An 18,831-nucleotide genomic window follows, 5' to 3' on the forward strand; every position below is an offset into this window, starting at 1 on the left:
CCAGGCCACACATTGTCTATACTCGACAGTCTGGGGTCCCCGATGTGTCCTCAGTTTCCCTTACTCATTCCTGGTGAGCATCCTCACTGGTAAGAGATCCTGTTCATCTTATTCAAATCATGCATGCTGTGGGTTTTATAGGTCAGATTTCTGTTAAAATGTCAAATAGCAGGTATAATAAGCTGTTGTCTCCATATAATAAGCCTCTAGAGACTTGGAAGCCATCTGAAAGACCCCTCCTTGTTACACATCTTTCTCTCTCCACATCAATCTTCTCAGTTCTCCTGGCTGAGTTATTCCTATGTATTTTGGCTTCTCTTCCTACCCCAGAAAATGACTCTTAAAAAAAAAAACAAAAACATAACTGGGAATGCAGACGGGGGTGACAGTACCGCCACCACGGTTTTTTGTAGCAATGATTCTGATCATCAGTGTCTTGGGACATGTCAAGCTTCTCAAGAGAATGAAAAAGTGGGGATGAAGAATGGGATAGAGGGATGGACAGAGTATGTACCTGAATATTCCCTTATGGTTCACAGGCCTTTGCAAGGGGCGGAGACAGAGGGAGGACACAGAGGGAAACAGCAAACTGAGGCAAGCAGCCCAGCCGGCAGCAAGAACTGGAGCGAAGAATGATGCAAGAGGACGACGTGTCAGGCAGTGAAAAGTCTAAGAAGGCCCGAAGAGAGGACAGAGACGCATCAGGAAGGAATCTAGGCTGAGCGTCCCCTGAACCCAGGTCTCTAAGGAAGGAGCAGGAGTGGGATGGCACAGAAGACCTTTAGCTCCTCCCCAAGAGGGAGGGCAAGATGAGACCAATGCAGGGAATGGAGTCTTGTCATCATGAGCTTCACTGCTGCACCCCACATCAGCAATAGCACAGGGAGCAAGAGGACAAAGACAACTCAAATCATTCATCATTCACCCTTCACTCATCCAGTGCTCTAGGAATACAGTGGTGAACAAAACAGACCCAGAACTTACAGGCAAATTGGGAAAACAGACAACAGGTAAGTTTAAAATGACAAACTATGACAAGTGCTATGAAGGCAATGAAAGGGGCATGACAGAGACTGGGGGGAAGGCAGGGGACTCACCCATGTAAGGTCCCATCCTGCTGCCCAAGTCCAGATGCAGGACTCAGCCATGGTAGTCGCACCCGGTGGACAACGGCGCAAGTGCAGTAGGTTGAAAGGAGCAAAGAGGTCCCTCTCACACTTCCTGCGGGTGCAGTTCCCAAACCCAGGACCTGTGGGGCAGACCAGAGTCAACAGAATCAACACAACATCAGGATGGAGACACCTCACCCTGCTCGGGCCCCTTTCTCTGTACTCCCTTCCTCCTGCTATCCAGGCACTCCTGGGTGGAAGATCTGAACCCAAAACGCACTGGGAAAAGTGGAAGCGCCCAGCTCTCCTCCGTGCTGACGCTGTGCTCCAGCAGGCTTGAATACAGCACGACAGCAGTTCTGAAGGAGCAGCTGCCTCCCCTGGGGACTTGGGAACAGCCTAGCATCATCCTCAGTTTGGGAGCTGTGAGCTCCAGGGTGCAGGCAGGCAACTGCGAGGCCATAGGGCCTCCCGGGGAGCTGTGACCGCTCTCTCTCCCTCTGCTGTCCCCTCTGGGCACGGGGCTCAGAGCAGCCCAACAGCCCTGCGATCTGGGCTCTGGGGTGAGGCAGAGAGGGAGTAGGGGCAAAGCATTGGGCACCAGTTGCTTTAGACACAGACTACTCAGCAGCAAAGACAATGAGCTAAGAAATCTCTTCATCTCTGGTCAACCCAGAGGGAAAAACTGGATCCAACTGTCTTCTTTTCTTATAAACTGGGAATGAGAGAGATGCTGAAGTACTAAAAACATCTCTTTTACAAAAAAAGGAATCACCAGGACCTGAGCATCTAGATATTGGGGGAGGTTTACTCTCCTGCCCAAGAATGATCTTCAGAGCATTTTCTCCCAGGGCTTCAGTTTGCCCACTTAAGCAGGGGACATGAGTCCTAAATGCCCATGTCTGAGTTGGTACTGGGAGGAGAGGAATCCATGCATGAAGGAATCATGGTCATGGTTAGCAGAGAAAAGATATCAACTGAAACCAAAGTGAGAAATTGAGGACCTGCTTACAATTATGAAATAGTAATAATACATGCACACACGTACTATTTATAATTTTGTATATCATATAAGTTTATGAAGAAATGAAAATATATTGCAAAGAAACACTTTAATAGAGGTCGAATTCCATCCTTGTGAAAACCAAAACCAAAGGCATCTTGTACTTCTTTATCAGCAAGACCAGCTTCCCTGACTTCTTCACCAAGCCAAGGACATGCATCACCCCCACTGCCTAAGGACTCAGGGAATTACATACTTCTTCTCCCTTGCTCCTGATCTCTCTCACAGCAATAACACCTTTATCATGTGCTTCCCACAGGCACTGTCTCATCTGAGTCAATAAACAACCCCATGAAGCAGCTGTTATTGGCATCTTCATTTCCTTGCTGATAGTACAAAGGAAGCCATTACTCTAGGACGCACCTAGGTGGTAGCACCTGGGTTTGAACCCCAAAGAGCAGAGAACAAGTGATCTTTGATTTGTGTACTTTAGACTTTTGTAGACATGACCTTGCACACACTCATACCTAACTCACCTTTAACATTGCCAAGTTCATATATCTGCAGATCTATGAACATTTCAAGTATCTCATACAGCGTCCCGTGCCATCTAACAGTTCAGTTTTGTCTGTGCAATTATTTAAGTATTTTAATGGGAAAATAATAAAAGGAGAACATGGAAAACTGAAAAGTGATGATGCCTGTGATAAAAAAGTATAAATCTCATAAACGTAATCAAGTAAAGCAATGTTGAGAAACATTAGGCATAGTAAGAGTGGAGCATTTTTGGCTTCAATCCAAAGCTGTTTGACTCTATGTTCAAAGAGGAAAGAACAAAATTAAGTAACATTTTTTAAATCCTGGAATGCATAATGTAACCAGGTACATCAGCTGATAGATCAGCTAGAAATAGTTTGAGAGTAGGGGTGTCTTTTTTGGTGGAATTCATCAATAGAGGTAGAAAGGGAAGAAAACATCACACTAATGATGTGATGAGATGGACACAGGAAAGGCCAGAACCGTGTCTAATTGGATTCAGTGACTAAGCTAAGCTTACTCTGTCCCCAAATCTCCTCATATGCAGCTAAAGTCCTTCTGTCACCCAAGTAGTGTGTTAACTTGTATTACTTGGGCTAATTGCTATGCAGGTGGAGCCCAATGAGAAGGAACAGGTGCCTAGGATTCCACATTGTGAAAAGAACACACCACCTACTCCCTAACTTCCCAAGTGTTAGAAATCAGAAGCACAGCTAAGGAGAAGCAGGAGTACACTTCCCTGAGACCATGCAACAAAGTGGCGGGGCGGGGGGTGGGGGTGTCTAATACCATTTTATGAAGGGAAATGGGTAGACATGATGGCTGTTAAGGCCATGATGGAAAGATGACACATGGTGCAGAGTGAAGGCGAGATCATGAGTCGTGACCATGGGAAGGCTTCTCTGTGTTTGCTAGCCTCCAACCAAAGATTGGAGACCACCCTCAGCCCCACCCTCATATATGGGGATAGCTACTGAGAAGTCATTTAGGATTTCCTACTCCATTTCATCACAAAAACAGGGTAGGTTTTCAATCCTGGTACTTAACTTGCACTGGACTTATTTTCTTTCTCCAACTTGCCTCAATTACATCCCTGGTGATACACTTCTCCTGTTCCAGGATTCCTTGGACTTTCTGGAAGAACCAAAGAGGAACCTCCTGTTTTTCCACTATTAGGTTTTTACATATATCCAGAAGATACTGTATGGTTACCCTTAATATCCCATCCTACGCCTCAAATGAGACAGCTCTGAGTTGCAGGTAATGATGAAATTGTTGATTTGTCATTTGGAATCATACTTTGGAGTCCACTGTTGATAATTAGAATTCCCGGCAAGACTTCCCATTCTTGCCTTTTCCTCTTCATTCTCCATCCTCTATTCAAAACTCTTCTGTTTCCATTTGGCTTATCTTCTCTTGGTCCCCTAATCACCCTTTTGGCTCTTTAACTCCCCATAACCTGACATAGAATAGCTCTTCCCATCCAAAGATCTGGTTTACAGAGTATGTTCCCCATAGACCTGTGAGAGTAATAGTCCAAGCTTGGTGAACTTCTATTTGCATAAAGAATTTACCTAAGAATTCTGGGGGGAAAAAAACACGGTACATCTATCTCAAAGGCTGATTCCAGGGTAGAGTCCCATGAACATTTGTCTAAGCTCTGGAAGAAAAGATCTGAAGGCAGAATTTAAAGGAAATACGACAGCCGTGCTTCTGTGGGATACCTGTCATTCTCTTTTTCTACAATTCTCATCCTTTTGCCCAATCTATGGGAAAAATAAGTTTTTCATGCTGGAGCTGCAAATACCTCATTAAGTTCATGAGCACTTATATATGGTGATGGGCACAACTATCATCACTTTAACGTTCAAATGATAAAGTGTAATAAAAATGGAGAGGGTTTTGAACCCCCAAATCATTTTTTTTCTTTAATTTTTAAAACATCTTTATTGGAGTATAATTGCTTTACAATGGTGTGTTAGTTTCTGCTTTATATATCCCCATATCTTCTCCCTCTTGCTTCTCCCTCCCACCCTCCCTATCCCACCCCTCTAGGTGGTCACAAAGCACCGAGCTGATCTCCCTGTGCTATGCGGCTGCTTCCCACTAGCTATCTATTTTACACTTGGTAGTGTATATATGTCCTTGCCACTCTCTCACTTTGTCCAGCTTACCCTTCCCCCTCCCCCCCCAAATCATTTATAAGCAATTTTGTAACATATTTTACTTGTATCTAGAAGCTGTGAGTGATCTATCTGAGGCTAAAGAAATGGTGGTAGAGAGAGAATGAGGTGAGGTGGAGAAATTGGGGGAGTGGGGAATGTTTAAAGAAACTGGATTTAGAAAGTCATCACAAGGAACAAAAGAAGAGCTGAATAAAGTGGAGGTGCTGTGATAATCATCCCACAAGAAAAATATCAAAGATAGAACAAGAGAATAGATGAAGAAATACTACCAAAGAGATTCTGGTTTATGCTAAGGTAAGACATTTGGCAAATCAAATGTAAGTAACTGTTCTGAGTGCCCAGATTCTGAAGAGATGCTGCTCAAAAATCCAAGGAAAAGTCTGAGGGCAAAGCTCATGGATGGATTTGCAGCTCCAGCAGGAAAAATGTATTTTTCTCATAGATTTGGGAGGAGGAGGAGAAGGCTAGAGAAAAGAGAGTGAAAGCAATAGAGAGAGAAATAACATTAACCGGTAAACAAGCTCTTCCTGAGTGTGAGAGTAAGTGATTTCCTGACTTAAAAAAATGACCCCAAGCCATGCTAAAGGGAGAATGAAATCAGGGAGTCCACCAGTGACTGTCTGCCTCTTCAAGCTTACACTTAGTAAAGGTGAGGCACCTGTAATTTATCTCAACTGTATGTCAACTCTGCTTGCATTTTCCTTAAGCTGTTTTGCCTGTGAGCAGATTCTGAGCTTGCCGTAAATAAGAGAAATGGAGAAAGTCAGGAATTACAGGACATTGTTTTAGAAAAAGAACATCACCCTCTGACGTCATCCCCCTTCCTACTGTACAGGCAATAGAAAAATGTCCCAAAGCTGATGGGGTGAAAAATCTGCCTGGAAGAGAATCTTGAATTTGGGACTGCTCAAGGAGACTTTGGTCACTTTCTGGCCTCCTTGGAGGGGAGTACTTGGTAGGTGGGTGAATGTGAAACCAAAGGGTAGTTATCAGATCCATTAAACTGTAACTTGCTTAATAAATAATGAGCTGGAACCTGCCTTCACCGATCAAGCTCACTTTAACTGCTGCTACAAAAGCCTTGCATGTCCTTCAAGCATCATGTAGCCTAAACAATAAGCTGTTTGTCCAAGTTGTTTTCCAGGAACTTGGAGTCAGCTGCGTCCAGTTCAAGTTTGGCCAGTTGAAGCTGGTTGGAACCACTGACCCTCCAACTGGGCATGCGTGGGTGCCTGTCTCGGTGACCTTTTGACTTTAGAGGGCCAACAATTCCACACTCAGAACATGCTAATGCCACCATTTTCTAAACATGCGCCCCGTGAAGAATCCTGTAGCTTAGCTGCACCTGCACAGAACGACCATTATGAAACTGAGTCCTATGACTAGTTTATAATTAAAGCTAATGCCTGGATTTCTGCTCTTGTTCCTCTCGTTCCTCTTTCGTTCCCTTTTGTCCTAGCCCATGCCTGTTTGATCACGTTTGCCTAATCAGTAAGGAGTAATGAATGTCAGGTGTCTTGAGGAACAGCTTTCTGATAAGCATCCCTGTTTATGTGCTGTTCTGAGTTATCTTTCAGAGTAAGGTGACCTTCACAGATTAAGTAGGGTCAGACCTCAGGTCATGGACCAGGAGACCAAAAACACGTAACAGATGAAGAAATAGCACAAGAAGATGATTAATCACTAGCTTTTTTGTTCTTCCCCTTTAAAACCCCTGACACAAAGACCAAAATGGAGTGGATCTGAGACTCCCACTCCCTCACTTGGCGCCCTGCGATAAAATCCTTACTTTGCTGCAAACTCCTGCTGTCAAGAGTGCAGCTTTCTGTGCCACGGGCACATGAGCCCTTTGCTCGGTTTCCATTATCTCAAATTTTTCTTATTTCTAATCACCCTTCCCCACATTCTCCATGCCTCAGCTCTAGCCCATAAACATCATGAGCCCCTCACCTTCGGGGAGGAAGATTTGAGATTTGTTCTCCTGTCTCCTCACTTGGCTGCCTCGTGAATAAACCCTTTCTCTGCTGCAAACCTCGGTGTCTCAGCATTTGACTTGCTGCGCATCGAGCAAATGAAACTAGTCCAGTAACAAGTGTATGGTTGAGAATTACCTTAGGAATTTGGGGGGCTTGGGGGATGGTGGAGATGGGCCCATAAATGGGTACAATATCTATGCTCTGTCTCTCATGGGACTAATTACTCTCACTTCGTGTGGACTTAGAACCTAAAGAAATAAGTGGAAGCAATGATCTCCTCTGAGACGGAACACACCTTTTTTTTTTTAACTTTTTATTTTATATTGGAGTATAGCCGATTAACAATGTTGTGATAGTTTCAGGGGCACAGCAAAGCGACTCAGCCATACATATACATGTGTACGTTCTCCCCCAGACTCCCCTCCCATCCAGGCTGCCACATAACATTAAGCAGAGTTCCCTGTGCTATACAGTAGGTCCTTGTTGGTTATCCTTTTTAAATATAGCAGTGATTTTTTTTTAACTTTATTTTAGGAACACACCTTTGCATATTCCCTCCTTCTGAAATAATAATGACCACCTTTCCATCTATGCATCTGTACACACACGCACATTTGATTCCACCTTCTTCCTGGGGCCCTGGATCTTTTATCCACAAGGCTGAGACATCGGATGTCCTTCCTCCATAGTCCTCTAGGTAACCTTGAGTGCACAGCCGCAGCATCGCCAGCTCAAAACTGACTTAGGTTTCTTATTAACCCTTAAGTCAAATTCACAAGCCTCACTCTGGCAGAAGCTCTACGATAACTGCCTCTTTACCACTCCCTGATCCAACAACATCCCTCATCCATGTCACCAGCAAAATCTCCGTTCCTGTTCAAGCAAATCAGTTTACCTTCTTTATTATGACAGGTTCTTTCCTTTCTTGGAACTATTGATACTATTTAGTCGCTTCCTCCTCCTAGAAATTCTGCATCACATCCTTCCTCGCCTCACATTCTACCACACATAAAAACACTTGCCAGTCTCTTTCCATTATCATAAAAATCCTAACTGCTAATGTCACTTCATTTTGATCTTCCATATAGCACTTAGGGGCTTAGATTACACAGGGGTCAAATCCACTTTAACATCTTAGAGAGGTTGGGAGGAAAGAAGAAAATGCAACTAGCAGGAAATTATAAATTGATGAGAATTAACAAAGGTGCTAGTGTACTGTTGTTCTTCGATACCCAGAAAATTAAATTATCTCATAATGAGAATAAAGCGCTCATTAAGAATTTTCCTCATCCCAAGCAATCCACAGACAGAGCCTCCTGAAGAGGCAGGCCCCTGCAGCTCTTCACTAAGCTCTTAGGTACCAGCCCTTTATTTCTAAAGGAGCAAAGCATCCTCATCACCATGTATTACACCCCCGACCGTGAAATTGCTGCAGAGAAGCTATGCTGTCCCAAAAGGGTGCTAAACACTTATGGCAGCAAAATGGTGTATGTCTGCCTGTAGCTTTCTGGCAAATAATTGAACATTATTTAGGAAAAACACTTAGAAATAAATGGCAATTCTAGAATTAAATGCAATAACAGCTTTGATTAAGGAAACTTAGGTCCAAACAATAAAAGTACAAGTTATAAGACTGTGATTGTGAAAATTTATAGCTGTCTTATAAACATAAAGGGCCTGTTGATCTCTACCCCTCCAAACACACCCACCTCTCCTCACGTAGGAGCTGAAATGAAGAATTATCCGATGAGCATCTTTCCCATCACCTACTTTCTCTCTACACACAGGAGCTACGCGTAAACCACTGTTTCCCACTTCCTCACCTTGCCTTTCACCTCTTACAGTCCTCAGGCATTCTTTCTCATGCTCACATCACAACAGGTCTTCTTTTGTCCCTATTTCCGAGCTCAGGTAGCACTCTTTTTCTCTACCTCCTTTCTATGTACCCAAACTACCCAAGTCAAGACCAAGATGCATAAGAGTAATGGTAGTTAGTGTGTCTAACAAGAAAAAAGAAAAACAGTTTCTTTTAGAAATAATTTGTGCTTTTTTTTTTTTCTGATTACCAGAAGATAGAAATAAAAATTGCCTGTTATCCATCTACCCAAAGAAAATGAGAGTCACCATTTTGGAAAATCATAGGTTTTGAACCAAATTCAAAATGCCAGGTCTGAGAAATCATCCCACAGTCCCTTGCACATGCATAGAAGATCCCTTCAGAGAACCAGGAAATTTCCCATCTCTGTCCTCATTCTCTGTTTATTAATCCATTTCTTCCAAATTTTAACACAGGACACTCTTTTTTCTAGGTTCAATTTATTGTTCTTCAGTTTTGCTTAATTACAAGTGTTGTATTAAAAAACAGAATATGTTTTCAGTTCAGTTTTAAGTTTATTTAGCCCTAAGACATTTTTGGAAACTTCACCCCATTCTTCTCTGGGGAGGTGTGGTATAAATTAAAGAAGAAACATACACACTTTTTTAGCAAACTTTTTCCTTTCATGAAATTTGGAATGCCTGTTTATTATTCCTCATTCTTTGATAATTTATTTCATATTCTTTTGACAGTTCACCTAGCCAGATCGAGAACCATTTTTGGTTGGACTAGGAAAGCAACTCAGAAGATGTTACAGTAAAGAAGTGGCGTTGAAACTCTGCCACAGCTACTACAGATTATAGACTAAATTTCTTATCAACTTCCTCATCTTTCTTGCTGCTATCTCTAAATAAAATGATGCATCTGTAGGGGTCATACCCCCAAGCTTCAGCCTGTCTCACAAAACCCTGTAGTCCCCCTATCTTTCAGGTGCCTGGTTAGAAATAATGAATTGTGGAGTTAGAGAATGGTGGAATAGGACACAATCCGAATGGCCCAGCTAATTGATAGAATTATAATTTATAGACTTGATCTGTAACTTAAATACCCACAGTTCTGAGTTCTTAATGACAACGATGAAAGCAAGTCATTGGAGTGGAGTTCAGGAAGAAGTCAATGGGGTTGAGAAGACCACTAGAGGCCAAGGTGTTGAATGGATTATCCACATAGACATACTCATTACCTGGAATGATGGCATAACAGGGGGTGAGAAAGATAATTCCCAGCCAGATGCCAAAGTCTTCGCTGATGTTTGGGAGACCAACAGGTTACAGGGAGGAGTGATAAAGGAGAATATAATGAGTGAAATTAGCCCCAAAGTAGCAGAGATAATCAAGTTTAAAAGACTAAACTCAGACATCATCTTTTCCAAGAAGAATGCACCGACTCCACTTCCACTTATTGTACTAAATGAATCTTTAAATGTTTGCATGGCACTCTGTGAAAATTTCTACTGTATTATATACCAAGTGGTGTCCATTAGGTTACATCTCTCTTAGATTATGAGCTTTCCTGGTAACTTGTACATAGAAGGGGCTGACTAAAAATTTGTTAAATTGAACTCTTCTACTATACTGTATTGCCTCCATCTAGTGTGATTAATTTTCACACCTCGCCTATTCCATGCTCAACCAAATTAGAATCAGTAGAGAGGATGTTGGATTGAGCATTATAGGTTGTTTATCACTGTAAATGTTAAAAAGCATGAGTGTTAAAGTCGGAGAGCCCTGGGTGGCTTTACAAAGTCAAATCCTGACTTTACAATTTAGGCAACCTCTTTGAGCCTCCATTCCCTTCTCTGTAGAAGTGGAGAAAATAAACACACCACAAGAATGTTGCATAAATTAAAAGTAATTTGCACTGTAATATGTATACAATTGCCTAACAAGGTGCATTATATACAGTAGGGTTTTGTTTCTCTGTTTCTTTTTCTCTGTTTCCTCTCTCTCTTCTCACACCCCTGAATTTGAGCATGGTCATGTGACTTGCTTGGACCAGGCACATATGAATAGAAATGTCGTGACTCAATCATGGTGCACACATTTACGAGACTCCATGTTCTACTCCCCTACCACATTAACTAAGGAAACATGTAATTGTATTGAGATGCACAAGAAAGGCACCTAGAATCTTGAGCCATATCCATACAGAAGATAGCTGCCCTTGACTCATGGTAGATTTTGCATAGTGAGAGACTTTGGGTGTGTTAATCCACTCCTATTTTTATTATGTTTGTTACTATAGCATCATCTAGCCTATTATGTAATATACCTTTGAACTTTGCCTTCTCTGAAAGCTCCTCTATCCTTTTGGGGAGTAGCTCTATGTTAATTCTTTAGCGTGAATAGTAGAGGACAGCTATCAGAAGAATCTTTTGCTGATAGCTATGGTGTTGCAACAGCATCTCTAAATATAATCTTATCTTTTTTAAAGTCCTCCTGTTTCTAGTAGCAAAGATGGTAGTAGAAACAGGGCAGTGTTACAGCATATTGTTCTATTATGATTATGTTTCTGATTTAGCTTCCTTTTTCTATGAAAAAGAACGAGAACTGATGCTAGCTCCCTGACCAAAAAAATCAACCTGGAAAACACTACAGAAGAACTAAATGGACATATTAGAAATTTACTATTTTAGAAAAAATTCATTTTAATTTCTAAATAAAATAGTATTTACTTCTACTTATTATTTTAATTAATATTGCTGAAATAATTTAATATGTATAGATATTGCATTTATTTCATTAAAATTAACAACTTGTTCATTTAATTAATATTTATTTAACAATTAGGGTTTTTTTAGACATAAAAAAATAAAGAAACCAAAATAAAAGGCTCAGCAGATGAGCTCATCAGCAGAATGGAGGAAACAGAGGAATGAAGCAGTGAACTGGGAAACAGAATAATAAAGAAAATGGACAGAAAAAAAATGAACAGAGCTGTGAGACACAGATAAAGCAGTGCTGAAAGGGAAATTTATAGCACTAAAATGTATACATTAGAAAAGAGAAAAAGTCCTAAATCAATAATCTAAGCTCCCACCTTAAGAACCTAAAAAAAGAACCTGCTGTATAGCACAGGGAACTTCACTTCACTTCGCTACACAGTAGAAACTAACACAACATTGTAAAACAACTATACCCCAATTAAAAGAAAAATTTTTTTTGAAAAAGAAAAGAAAAAGAAAAAAATAAAAGTTTCATTTCCAGAATAAAGAACTCCTAAAACTCAACAACAAATAGACAAGACAATTAAAAATGAGCAAACGACTTGAATAGACTCCTAAGTTTTATATTGTGTGTGGTTCTGATTAGCATGATGGAAAAAACAAAAAAAAAGAACCTAGAAAAAGAAAAGTAAAATAAACCCAAAGCAAAAGAGGAAATGAAATAATAAACCAAGAGCGTAAATAAATAAAATTGAAAACAGAAAAGCAGTAGAGAACATCAATGAAAAGAAGATCTGGTTCTTTGAAAACATCAATAAAATTGGCAAATTTCTAAAAATGCAGACAATAAAAAGAGAAGACGTAATTGCCAGTATTAGGAACGAAGCAAGAGATATCACTCTGGACACTGAAGACTTACAAGGATAATAAGAAAATACTACAAACAACTCTACACACATAAATTTGACAATTTATACAAGATAGACCTCTTCCTCAAAAAGCACAAACTAGCACAACTCACCCAACATAAAATAGGTGTGAATTCTGAATACCCAATTACTATTAAGGAAGTTGAAGTCATAATTTTAAAACTCTCCAAAAAGAAACTTTCAGGCCCAGATGGTTTAACTGGATAATTCTACCAAAAATTTAGAGAAGAATTAATATCAGTCCTATACAGCCTCGTTCAGAAAGTAGATAGAAAGGCGATATGTCTCAATGCACTCTATGAAGCTAATATTACCCTAATACTAAAACCAGGTAAAGACAGTACAAGAAAACCACAAACTAATATCCTTCATGAACATATTCTTTAAAATCCCTAACAAAATATTAGCAAAGAGAATTGAGCAATATGTAAAAAGAATTATCAAAATGACCAAGTGGGGATTATTCCAGTGATATCACGGAGATTCAATATTCAAAAATCAATGTAACCTACCACATTAACAAGCTAAAAAAGAAAAATTACATGATTATATCAACCAGTGCAGAAAAAAGCATTTGACAAATTCAACACTCATTTATAATAAGAACTCTCAAAAAAAATAGAAACAGAGGGGAAACTACCTCAACCTGATGAAGTACATCTGCAGGAAAAAAACCTGTAGCTAACATTGTGTTTAATGGTGAAAGACTGAATGCTTTGCCCTTAAGACTGGGAATAAGGCACAGATGTCTGCTCTCATTACTCTTATTCAACATAGCACCAATACAAGTTCTAACCAATACAAAAAGGCAATAAAAGGCATTTATGTCATAAATGAATAAATTAAAATGCTCTTACTTGCAAATGACATATTTGTCTATGTACAACTCCTAAGAAATCCTCCCCCAAAGCCCACCTAGAACTAAAAAGTGAGTTCAGAGGTTGCAGGATACAAGATAAATATGCAAATATCAATTATATTTTATATGCTAGCAGTGAACACATAGAAGATACTGAAATTTAAAATCTAATACCATGTACAATCTCTTAAAAAAGTAAAATACATAGGTGTAAATCTAACAAAATACATATAGGAATTGTATGCTGAAAACTACATAATACTGATGAAAAGAATCAAAATATCTAAACAAACAGAAAGACAGGCATGTGAGTGGATGTGAAGTCTCTGCATAGTAAAGATGTCAATTCTTCCCAAATTGGTATACAGATTTAACACAACTCTTATCAAATTTCCAGCAAGATTTTTTATAGATATCAACAAGATTATTCTAAAATTTACATGGAAATGCAAAGGAATTAGAAAAGCTCAAACAATTCTGGAAAAGAATAAAGTGGCAAGAAATGTTCTACCCAATTTCAAGACTTATTATATAGTTACAATAATCAAGACTATGTGGTACTGGCATTCAAGTAGACACGCAGATAAATGGAACAGAATAGATAACCCAGAAATAGATCCACACAAATACGTCCAACCGATTTTTCAAAAAGGTGCAAAAGCAATTTAATGAAGGAAAGATATAGCTTTTTCAACTAATAGTGCTGGAGCAACACTCGGACTGGAGCAATAGTGCTGGAGCAACACTTGGACATTCGTAGATTTAAAAACAAAAAACAAAAAACCCTTAGAACCCTGACCCAAGTCCCATACCTTGTACAAAAATTTACTCAAAATGGATCATAGATAAATATAAAACATAAAACTATAAAACTCGTAGAAAAAAAGTATAGGAGAAAATTTTTTCAGGAGCTAGGGCTAGGCATAAAGAGGCCTCAAACTTGACATGGAAAGCAAAATCCATACAGAGAAAATTGGATAAAATGGACTTCATCGAAATTTATAATTTTACTCTGGAAAATAATCTGTTAAGAGGATGAAAAGTCAAACTACAGACTAGAAAAAATATTTGCAAACTACACATCCAAAAAAGGCTATAATCTAGAATATATAAAGAGCTCTCAAACCCAACATTAGAAATACAAAAAATCCAATTAGAGAGCTAGCAAAAGACAAGAAAAGGCATTTAATCAAAAAGGATATAATGATAGAAAAAAAAGCACATGAAAAGATGTTCAACATCATTAGCCACTGGGAAAATAGAATCACAATCAGATATAACCCATCATAGATTTACTTATCAGAATACCTAAAATAAAAATAGTGACAACACTATATGCTGGTGAGGATGTGGTGAAACTGGATCACTCATACATTGCTGGTGGGAAGGTAAAAAGGTATAGCCATTATTGAATAAAATAAGGGTTACAGCACAAGGGTTACATTATAAGGGTTGAACACAAGCACTGTGATACCACAACAGTTGATCTGATAACCAGGTCAGCTACTCAATGAATAACAGGCGTGATGTGCGGGACAAAGGGATGATTCACATCTTGTCAGATGGAGCAAAATTTGTTCACACTACTCAGAACAATGCATAATTTAAAACTTGTAAATTGTTTATTTCTGGAATTTTCCACTTAATATTTTTAGACCAACATGTCAACCACATAGGCCATGGGTAACAAATCATAGAAAGCAAAACTGTACGTGGGGGTTGGGGGGGGTTACTGTATGGTTTTTTAAGATGTCACCGTTGGGCGAAACTGGGTTAAGAGCAAATGGGATCTTTCCGTACTGTTTCTTATAAATTTCTTGTGAATCTACTATTATCTCAAAACAAAAAATTTTAAAGAATAAATAAAAGCATCTGCACACAAAGCATGATTATATGTTTTCCAAGAACACACACAGAAAATAGAAACTGAGCAGATTAAATTGCTTGCTGGTAGGAAAGGTGAGGAAAATGGGAATGAGAAATGAGGATAAAGGATATACTTTGTTAATAGGTGAAAAAGTTTTAAATTTTAAAAAATACTCTTAATTCAGTTGGTTCACACTTGGCTCATTAGAGGCTGACTTGCCAGCAGTGGACTGTAACACAAGACCTATAGCTCTTTACTGAATGCATCCAAAGTCATAAATGAAGGGTCACAGCCAAAAAAACATACTTCCATGAGGTTTATACGCTATCCGCAGAGTTCCAGATACACTCATAGGTATCTCACAATTGGCTCAGATAGGTATGCAAAATATAGTTCCATTTTGGTTCCAGGTGTCAAGTATTTACACAACCACTGATGTAATTCGAGTCACTGTGTCACTGTAGAAACCGTTAAGTTGGCAAGTTTCCCAATGTTTGGGGCAGTATGTTAACTGGCTCATTTTAATTGTTTGGATAATTAATTTGTAAAGGCATACTGCCATTAAAGAACAAAACAGGTTCAGCCTAATAAATATTATTTTTTAAAAATTTTTTATTGAAGTATAGTTGTTTTACAATGTTGTGTTAATTTCTGCTCTACAGCAAAGTGATTCAGTTATACCTATATATACATTCTTTTTTATATTCTTTTTCATTATGGTTTATCATAGGATAGTGAATATAGTTACCTGTGCTATATAGTAGGACCTTGTTGTTGATAAACTAATCTTATTATTTTTATGTCTTAGTTCTGTTTTAAATTTTCTGTGAAAGCATTATGTTTAAAGACAGAAGAGGACCATTTTCTGCTAAGGGTTTTTAGTAGATATTTTAAATAAGAAACTATGGGGAAAATTACTTGCAAGCTTCAGATCTGGAATTCCGGGAAGACTTTATGTTTATCAATCCTTTTCCACGTTTATGAGAAAACAGAAAGTTTAACAAACTCAGGCCCATTTGATCTTTAAGAATGTATTCAATTAGTAAACTTCTATTCAGCAACTCTATATGCCAAGAACTACATTAGATACTGGTGAAAAATATAAATCAGACATAACCTCTATCCTTGAAGAGCTCAAAATCGAGTAGAGAAGACAAGTAAACAGAAAATTATAATTTAATGTGGAAAGGAATAAAGATATGAGCAAAATCCTGGGTGAGCAAAGGTGAGCAAAGAGTGGGTTGTAACTTGTTCTGAGGGAGCCCAGCAGAAGTGATATTCAAACTGTTCTTTAAAAAGAAGTAAGTGCGAGTGACAGAGAGGAAAAGGAAGTGCATTTGAGATGGAGGACAGGTATATGCCAGGCTTGAAGACATGACAGGAAATGGCATCTTTCTCACTTGAGGTTCTAAATCAGAGTTCTAGTTATGGTTCTTCTGGTTGCAATGCAATCTAGGAAAAGACCTCAGCAAGGTGAGAAATCAAGGCATCTCTGAGGGCTAGCCATCCTTCCCTCTCTACATCCCCCATGTCACTCTTGCTTCTCCAGCTGCTCTTTCACCCTCTTCCTTTTCCTGACCAACTTCCTCTGAGTCTCTCTACCTGATAAATCTTCATGGCCATAAACTCGTATAAAGACCACCACGCCCCAACTTATCCTAACTTTCAGGTCAGTCATCCACCACTGGATGCCTTAAAACTGCTGAGAGAGAAAATCTAATTGGTCCACTCTGTTTTCAGACATGTCCACTGAACATGGTGGGCAGTTCACCCAGCATCTCATATGGATAAAGGAGACATAGTCTCCCTTTCTATCCCTCCTTCAGTATTGAGGTGCCTGGTTGACTCTTCTGGGTTCATGTTTCCATACTGAGGGGTAGCATAATTTCAGTGTTTGGCAAGCCTGGCTACATGTTACAACCAGTTCTAAGTTGTATTTTAAAATACTGATGCCAAGGCACTATCCCCAGAAATTCTGATGTCATTAATTGGTCATGGAGTGAGGCTCCCCGAGTGACTCTATTGTGCACACACATCAAGAACCAGAACCTTAGTGCACTGTGGGAAAGGAGATGATCAGCTTCCTGGGTCAGCGACTAATGAAGTCCTTACAGCTTTGGTCATCGTCATCAGCCACGTACCCAGATCCTCTTTGACAACTTCCAGCTGACCACCCCTTAGGCACAGAATTGCCAAAAACAGACAGTATTACCTCGAGGGAAGGAAGCAGCTTATTCCCTCATACTTATATCTCTCCCTTCAGAAACGCAGACATGGAAGATTATAGAATAAGGGAATAAGCTAATGGAGAAGACAGGACAGTGTGTGATAGGTTAAATTCTCAGTGGATTTCCTGTATTCTATTAACCGGTGGTGACATTAGCTATGTATATGGCTTACGCAGTGATCCCAGGGCAGCTGACCTTGACAGGCAGCACCCTTCCTCCCTATGACCTCACATCCCTCAGTATTTCTCCCTCTTTGGTGCAGAAACAGTTCCTTTAAGGCTCAGTGAGGGACATCTTTTTATCTCACTCTTTCCCAGCCCCTAATATAGTCATTAAATTAGAGAAACAGGTAGTCATCTCTCCGTATGGATTATCTGCCTGCTTGAAAAATACTAGAGGGGGTGGGTATGTTTCCTGGGATGCCCCTCTCAGGAGTTTGAGAAACAGTTCCTCCTTCAGTAGCTACTGGGGTGACTCAGTCCTGTCCAGGCTATTCCAGGACCAGCAGTCACAAGGTTAATTTTCTGTCCCAAAGATTCATGTCTCCCGAATCATCCAAAAACAACACTGTAGGATTAACCCAATGTCCTAAGTGATTTAGCCCAATGTTTCTTGGCTTGGCCCAGCATCCAGATATCTATTCTGGTCTTGGACTTCCAGGGTCAACATATGGAAGTGAGGCAAAGCAGCAGAAAGACAGCTCTGGGGGTGCACAGGCATATACAGAACTCAGAGACCCATGTGCAGAAAGACACTGACTTACATTAGAAACATCAGTACACAGGACCATGCACAGGTACATCAGACTGTGATCACCCACACTCAGCTAACACGTGAAGTCACACACACACGTACTAGAATATCATTCCCTACCCCCCCGTTCCATGACTCATTATCAACACTTGCACGAATGTGTGTCAGAGGAGAATATGGTGAGCAACTAAAGCTGTCTACTTCTCCTCCTTTCTCACCTCCTTAGCTATTATCCTACACATCCAGGGATGTGACGCCTTTGCCTATGGAGAAGGAAGTGTAATTCCTTTAGGAGGTGACCTAGTCAGTCCCATTGCTCTTCTCTCTACCTAGGGGAAGAAGGGGAGCTCCCCTCCTGGTATAGGAGAAGCCCAAGGGTGAACCCACACGGTGAAGGCAGGAAGTAGGGCTCAGACATTTTGATGAAAAGGAAGTTTTTTTCCTCCAATTCTTATCCCTGCCACTAGAGAAACATTGGCCACTGTGGAGGGCTAAGAATCCTAATTCAATACACCTCTCTCTTTCAGCCTTCTCCTCATATCCCTTTACTTGCCAGAGGGCATCTCATTCATCCCTCTACTTCCAGGAGTTGGCAGTTGCCACGGTGATGACGGGCATGTTGTCATGTCCTCTCCTTTCACCCTTTCCAAGATCTCTCCGAGATCAAGGAAGTTCATCTGACCAGATATCAATCATTTGCCTATGCCTGAAGCTCACAGCTGGGCCATGCTCAGGATAATTCCAGGAAATTGAGCACAGACAATATCCTAAGATAACCTTTATTTTTCCCCAGAGCCTGCGCAAGTCGTATAGTTAGGGACAGGCTGCCTATAATTAAGGTCC

At 40.0% G+C, this 18,831-nt stretch overlaps 1 long non-coding RNA gene across 4 annotated transcripts in view; it reads right to left on the minus strand.

Moving 5' to 3' along the window:
* LOC137768214 (uncharacterized) overlaps positions 1–18,831 on the minus strand; it is a 188,794-nt gene that overhangs the window by 62,804 nt on the left and 107,159 nt on the right. For all 4 annotated transcript variants that reach the window (XR_011074734.1, XR_011074732.1, XR_011074731.1 and 1 more), the window contains one exon: positions 1,098–1,249. This is a non-coding gene — a long non-coding RNA (uncharacterized lncRNA). The remainder of the gene's footprint in view (positions 1–1,097; positions 1,250–18,831) is intronic.

This window comes from Eschrichtius robustus, chromosome 8 (assembly GCF_028021215.1).
Source record: "Eschrichtius robustus isolate mEscRob2 chromosome 8, mEscRob2.pri, whole genome shotgun sequence".
In the NCBI taxonomy this organism is placed as follows: Eukaryota; Metazoa; Chordata; class Mammalia; order Artiodactyla; family Eschrichtiidae; genus Eschrichtius; species Eschrichtius robustus.